The sequence below is a fragment of the Uloborus diversus genome, chromosome 9 (genome assembly GCF_026930045.1).
Source record: "Uloborus diversus isolate 005 chromosome 9, Udiv.v.3.1, whole genome shotgun sequence".
Lineage (NCBI taxonomy): Eukaryota > Metazoa > Arthropoda > Arachnida > Araneae > Uloboridae > Uloborus > Uloborus diversus.
This window is the reverse complement of record NC_072739.1, coordinates 57,242,049-57,249,287: the sequence shown is the minus strand read 5'-3', so window position 1 is coordinate 57,249,287 and position 7,239 is coordinate 57,242,049.

Genomic DNA, 7,239 nt, shown 5'->3' with positions numbered 1-7,239 from the left:
CCCCATTTAAAAACATTTTTCAAATTCTGAACGATGCATAACATAAAAAAATTTATATCTTTGAATTTCAGAAACTGAAATTAATAGGCTTTGATATGTTATGCAATGCAACGAGCACTGAATAAACAGAGACCCATAATTTAAAAATAAATTCAGATCTTAAAAATAAATTCAAATATAGAATTAAGTATAGTTTCAAAAATAAATTCAACCTTTTTTATGTTATAAAGACCAAGAAAACACAAAAAACAAATGATTTGAGCCTCCAGTTATAAACAGGGGTTTTCCCATGAACTCCATATACTCTAAAACATTTTTTGGATTTATGTGTACGATCCCATACACATATTGTGCATAATGGATTACTGGGAGTATACCCTCAGAAAAATTGATGGGAACATCACTGGTTATAAATGTGTTCATATGATGCACAATGTGCAAAAGGACCGTCTGCAAATGATGTCACACTTGGGGGAGGTTCGTTGTAACATTTTGTGACAAGGAGGAGGAAAGGGGTAACAAGAGTTGTGGCATTATACATTTTTTAAAAGATGTTTATGAAAAATAGCATGACGGGGGGGGGGGGATTGGGGGCGATGAAGTGTGGCACTTTGATAAAGACGGGGAGGGGGTCAGTTGCATTGACAAATGTGTGACACATGTTTGGGCAGACCCAAAGTTTGTTCAAAGTTATTTTTAGGTTAAGATCATTCATGTTTTGCCTAATTTTCAACTCATTTGATTCGGTTGAATCTTTTTGTATTTAAAAATCGATTTCCATATTGCATTCGCTTACCGAAAAGCAATTTGCATTTTTTTTTCTTTATTTCCTTTTTATCCTATGATTTTATGTATGCAGTGCAAAGCATTCTGGATTTTTTTTCTGAGAACATATAAGCCATAAGTAGTTAGGCGCAATAAAACAAACCATGTTTTTAAAACAAATATTTAAACTGAAGTGGTTGCATTTGCATCAGCTGAATGTATCTTTCCAAATCTGATGGGTTTTTTCTTTTCTTACTAACTTTAAAAAAAAAAAAAAAAGTTTTAAAAAATTGCAGTTTTCATCCCAATTTTGAATTAAACATCTCATTTTCTAAGGTATGTAAGAGTTACATTAACATTTCTGTGTTTCAGCATACACTATGCATACTGCATGTACGAACGATGCGTTATATTTAGATGAAAAAATACTCAAAATTTGTTCAGTCCAAAACTTAGAATTCTTTTTCATTTGTCAAACAATACATCTCACAACACCACGATGCATATACGCATACAACAATAATTAAAATACAAGAGCGGCATAAGTGCTATGAAATGTTTTCAGTTGTTATTACATTGGACAAACATAATAAATAAATCAAAAAGCATAGATTGTTTAGTATCATAGTTGATCTTAATACGTACTTCGCAATTTAACCAAACCAAACGGATGTCCCGAAAATGACAAATGAATTTTGAAAATCAATAATAGAAACACCAAAACAACGCGTGGATCGTTTACGGACTTTCTTATGGGAGAATAATTAAGGGATTTTATTTCGCCAGCTTATACGTCTTTAGTTTGCATTTCAAACAACAGATGACGCTCCTTGCATGCAACAGCTGTGAGAGAAATGAATTTATGACACTTCCTTCGGAATTTTGGTACACTTTATGTTTGTGAATGGGAGTTTGTCAAAGTGGGAAGCAGCTTACCTATTTTCTGAAAGTGGAATCTGAATGTGCAAATTTTAGGGACAAAATTCTAAAACTATCTGATTTCCCAAGCATAAAGCTGCAAACGATACATTTCCAATTCCATGGCGGTCCGTTTCTCTTTTGTTGATTTTCAGTATCATCCGTCATTTTTGACGCACAAGTTTGATAGCAGGGCCGTGCACAGAAATTTTGGGGCCCGTCACAAATGAACTTTACCCCCCCCCCACCCCCTTCATATTGTTTACCCTTACGTCCGACATAAATTTCACCCTTCTTTTTGAAAATCTCGGATCCGGGCAGGGATGCCCACAGGGGGAGATTTTGGCGCAAATTGCGCCATCAAAATGGGGGGAGGGGATTTTTTAAATATATTTATTTAGCTTTATTTATTGATTTATTTTTAATTTATTATTTATTTTATTATTTTTTATACTTCTTTCTATTTAACTTTTATTTCATTATTTATTTAGTTTGTGTGTGTGTGTGTAATCGGCGTAGCACAGAACTTTACTAATGAAATAATATAATAATAATTGAAAATAAATAAATAAGAATATTTAAAACTACAAATAAAATAAAAAAGAGAGCTAAAAAGTAAAAAAGAAAGGGACGGTTGAGTTTTTTTTTCGGGGGGGGGGGGGGGGCGGACGATTTGCGCCATTGAACGTGGGGGGATGGGCACCCCTGGGCCCGGCCCAACAGGTGTCTTACCGATCGGCACCACAGCACTCATTTAGGCTCACTGCACTCCTCCCCCCAGGGCCTGATTAATGCATGGTCCAGCGGGTCCATGGACCTGGGCACCACAATTTTAGGGGCACCAAAATAGGGTAAATCTCTTTCCTTCTGCACTTTTTTTTTGTAACTACAACTTCGAAAATGTACGGATTAGGGGCAACAAATTTTTCCTGGACCTGGGCACCACTTTGGCTTGATCAGGCCCTGCCTCCCCCTCCCCGAAATTCTGGAACTGTTAACTGGAGAAACATCCTGTAGAAACAGTACTTGGAAGTAAGACTGCGGAGTCGGAGTTCAAATCATGGAGTCCAAGTCGGACTGTTTTTGGGGTACAGGGTACAGTAATCGGAGTTGGAAACGGGAGTCGAATGCTTTAAAATTCTAAGAGTTGGAATTGGTCAGTTTAACCCCCGAGTTCACAACTCTGCCAGTGCTGCAGAGTCGGACTGATTTTGGGGTAAATGATACAAATGCTCTAAAATTATAGGAGTCGGTCCCCCCCCCCCCCCCCCCCCCCCCCCCCCCCCCCCGACTCCTCAGTCTTGCTTTGTAAGGCAATGAAGCTTTGATTAAAAAAAGCAAGCAACATATAAGGCAATGGCTCAAGCCTGAGAAAAATTGTCCTTTGAGTTCGAAACCAGTATGTTTAAATACATTCCACAAATAAAATGTTTGAAACATGATTCGAGAAATTGTGCGTAGCTTTAACAAAATGCAGTATGAAGCGCGGACAGGCAGGATATAACTTGAGCAAGCAACGAATGGGGCACTCAGTCAAAGATGGTTACTGATGCTTCGTAGAAATGCAATACATAATAATGTATTAGAAGAGGTAATATACAGTAGTTTATGTACAATTTTAAATAAAGGTTCTTATTACTTAAAATACACCACCAGCTCAGTTATTCCATCCGAGTACTGCAGTTTCGTGCTTTTTAGCACTCATCAGCCCGGAATAGGAATCACATGAGCTGGAGGCGAAAAACAAACGTGCGGTTACTACAAAAAAGGTTCTTATTATTACATTTGGTACTTTTCCGTTACAGGTACGTCACTTGACTTGGCGAGCTGTTTTCTTTCTACCTTTTCTTTCTTACCGAAAAGTTACGTTCATATCGTCGCCATGATTGCTCCTCTTTTTCAAGCTTTACATTTTAATGGAACTATTAATGTTAATTGTAACTCGATACATTTTTATAGCTGACGACTTTATGCGTTAAAGGAGCGTTTACAGTTTATTTGGTGAATAATTTCAATGGATGTTTTTATGTTTTCTTTAATAGTTTCTTTTTTATGTGGCAGATGATTTTACTTATAATGGCTAGATTTAATTAATAATAGGATTTTTTGCAATTTAATGGCACTTTTAGTCTTATTCCAAGCCTTGTTTTGTTTTGTATGGTATCATTAAATAGGTAGATTCTATGTACCTTTCTCTTAATACAGTGCCAATAAATAATTTAAAAAAAAGAAAAAAAATCACCAAGATTAAAAATGCCCCGTACCTATAACGGAAAAGTATCTTGCATTCCTTGGCATTATAGAAGTTGGGATGAAATTTTTATGTGACATAAGGAACTGCTTCGAGCTCAAAAACTAAAGAATGATTATGAGGATAAATATTTCAAAATTCTTTGATTGCTGTTATTTAAGGGCATTTTTGAAATTCATTTTTTTTAGAATTCATTTTACTTTTAGATTTATGCCCGGGAAGAGAGAGATTGGTTTCAAGACAAATACTTAACAGTAGTCGAAGTGTGTAATAAAAACTTTCTTTCTTAGGGACGGTAGTTGCATTTCAGAAGAGAAAAATATCAATGTGTTAAGCTTCGAGTTATACAAATGTAATAAAGTATAAAAATTAAAAATATTAAAAACCAGTAATTGAATTCATAAATTAATTAATAAAATAAAAATTATAATGAAAATTAAAAAATGAATAAAGATAAGGATAACAATAATCATTCTAATTATAATACTAATAACAAAACAAACACAGAAATGAAAGTAAGAATAAAAATAGCATATCATCGCAAAAATAGTAATAGATATAATAATGACAATACAATAATTAATAAATAAATAGAAATTTTTATAACATAAAATAATGAAAATCAAATAGCATACCGGGTATACTTGACAAAGCAAGACGGCCAATTACAGAAGTCGACTTACGACGAATTTCAATCTTAATAACATAATTATATGTATAAACTGACGAATGACTTTAAAAGGAAAGTATCCTAAAGTTTGTAAAATACCAGAACAAGAACAAAGATAATCGAAAAAAAAAAGATAGTTCTTTGAATGTACAATATGACTATTAACTATTATTCCTAATATATGAAAATTGTGTAATTACACCAGTTACACAATTTCAATATGAAAATTATGTAGTTAGAGTAATGTAGCTTAGGTAATCGTACGTTAATCAATACATGTGTTTAACTGAGTGCCCTCTGGAAGGAGAAATATGAAACAAGCAGGCTCATCAAAATCATGCTTATATATATATTTATATTTACAAAAACATTTATATAATCTTTGTGTAAAACCCAACATTACCCAAAACTATTTAAAAACGTACAAAAAAGTACGTATTTATGAATAATTATGCGTCATCTGTATGCGCATATGTTTCAATTAATAACTTTTATATATAATGCTAAATTAAATCAGTCGATGACAATTTTTAACAGTGTCAATTCTATCACACATTTTTATACATAATTTTCATTAAAATATATTTATTAAGGATTGCTTGAGTTCTTTTAAATGGTAAAACAAGAATAATTAAGGTTATGACAGACATTTTTGCTATGATTGGATTCTAGATTTTTTTGGGCAATACCTTTTTAAACAATTGAGTTTCGCTAAAAAAAAAAATGTTTTTAGTTAAAAAAAACAAAGTTAATACGGAACTAGTTTTTACCTTAAGTTGCTGAAAAAAGGAAACATAAAATAGTGAAATACATCCTGGACTTCAAAAGCAGAAGAAAAAAAAGAAAAATAGATGCATTAATTCTGTTTATAGTAGAGATGAGTAAACACATTTAATTTTGTCAAAAACGGCAGTGAGCAAAACTTTCAGATAATTTGGAAATAAGTGAAAGGCCGTTGAAACTTCTGCAAGAAGCAAAATTCGTGACCTACGGCATCTTTTTTTTTTGCATTAGGGAAGATTACGTATGGCCACTACATGGGGTAGCTAGGAGTACCACAGTAATGAGACCCGGGCTGAAAAAAACAATTGTAAACTTATATTTATATACTTATTTCTACGCTTGGCAAAAGTGGAAGGGGCCAGTTGCATGATCTAAAACAACGCCCGGAATACATGTGGGGGCAGTAGGGGGAGGGGGGAGCTCAAAGAAACGGTGTGTAGATGGGTAGCTTTATCTAAAGCCCTGAATCGTAGAATAAGTAGTCCCACGTCCGCCATCTTGGGGCTAAACGACGCTTTCTTCCTGTGTCTAACATGGTGAAGTAGCTTGTTTTGATTCTTAATTGTGGTTTCTTATTAATTCTGTGCATGGCCTCACTGAATTTCGCTTACGCTTATAGACCGTGACAATCGCCGAAACTCATGGCAACAAAGAGGGTGCTACAGGGAGCCCCTATTCGCATTACGTTGCCATTGATTAGTGGATGCCAGGGTTCCGTTCAGCGCCTCTTGCGGTCAAAATGGGTGACATCCTATGAAAAATAAACCAAATTTGGAACTTGTCATTCATTGGTGGATGCTCCGTATTCCGTTCAATTTCAAGAGCAAATTATAGTTGCATCGGTTTAACACAGAAATATCTTGAATTGTCAAGGCCCGAAAGCGTCGGCGCCATCTAGTGGGGCCATGCTCTGTGTTAATCCACAATCAAGGATCCTCACAATCAAGAAGCAAAACACGCTACTTCACCGTAGCGAGGACGAAAGGATTCCGTTCAATTTCCTTCCACATAGGAAGATAACGGCATGCAGCCCCTAGAAGGCGGACGTGCCGCTACTTAAACTACGGTCTTGGGCTTTAACTGCGGAGTTAGGAGCGTGATTTATGCAGAACTTATACCTGGGTTATTTGTTGAAAGTGTTGATTAACAAAAAGTTCTACTTTTTTAAATAGGTTGGCTTCAGGCAGTATTTTTATCTCGTTCAACAATGCAAAACAAATTAAAAAAAAACTGCTATTGATAAAAAAAAAATTGACCAGAAATGAAAAATTATATCTCATGGAATTTTTACAATCAATGACATCTAATGTTATTCACAGCCCAGGAATGTGTTTGCTCATCTCTATGCCAGATACAATCTACTTACTATTATAATACAGTTACACAGGAGGTTTTATTGGAAGCCATATCTTCAGCGATCTTTAAAGAATCTAGTCTTAAGAAATGTACTGAAAAACACACGAAGAAAGATTCTCTCTGCTCCGGAGTTACATCTTCATGAAATATTTCCGAGGGTGGGCAAATGTTTTGTTTTGCTCTGCACGTTCGGATGTGGAGTTTTAATACTTCACTTTTCGCCGAAGATCTTTTACGAGCATATCATTCATGTCAACATTTATTTCAATTAACAGGTCACTGTGAGTCATAGATAGCAGAAGGATTAACTGAGTGAAGATAGACGAAATGATTACCAAATTTACCACACTATATTTAAGGATTACAAGGGCTCCTTTCTTGTTGTGTATGAATATAAACAATGACTGCAATACTGGGCCAAAAGTATTATTTTGGGTATTTTTTAATGGTAATATGCCGGAATACACCGGCATACGAACTGTTATTTGAAATAAAA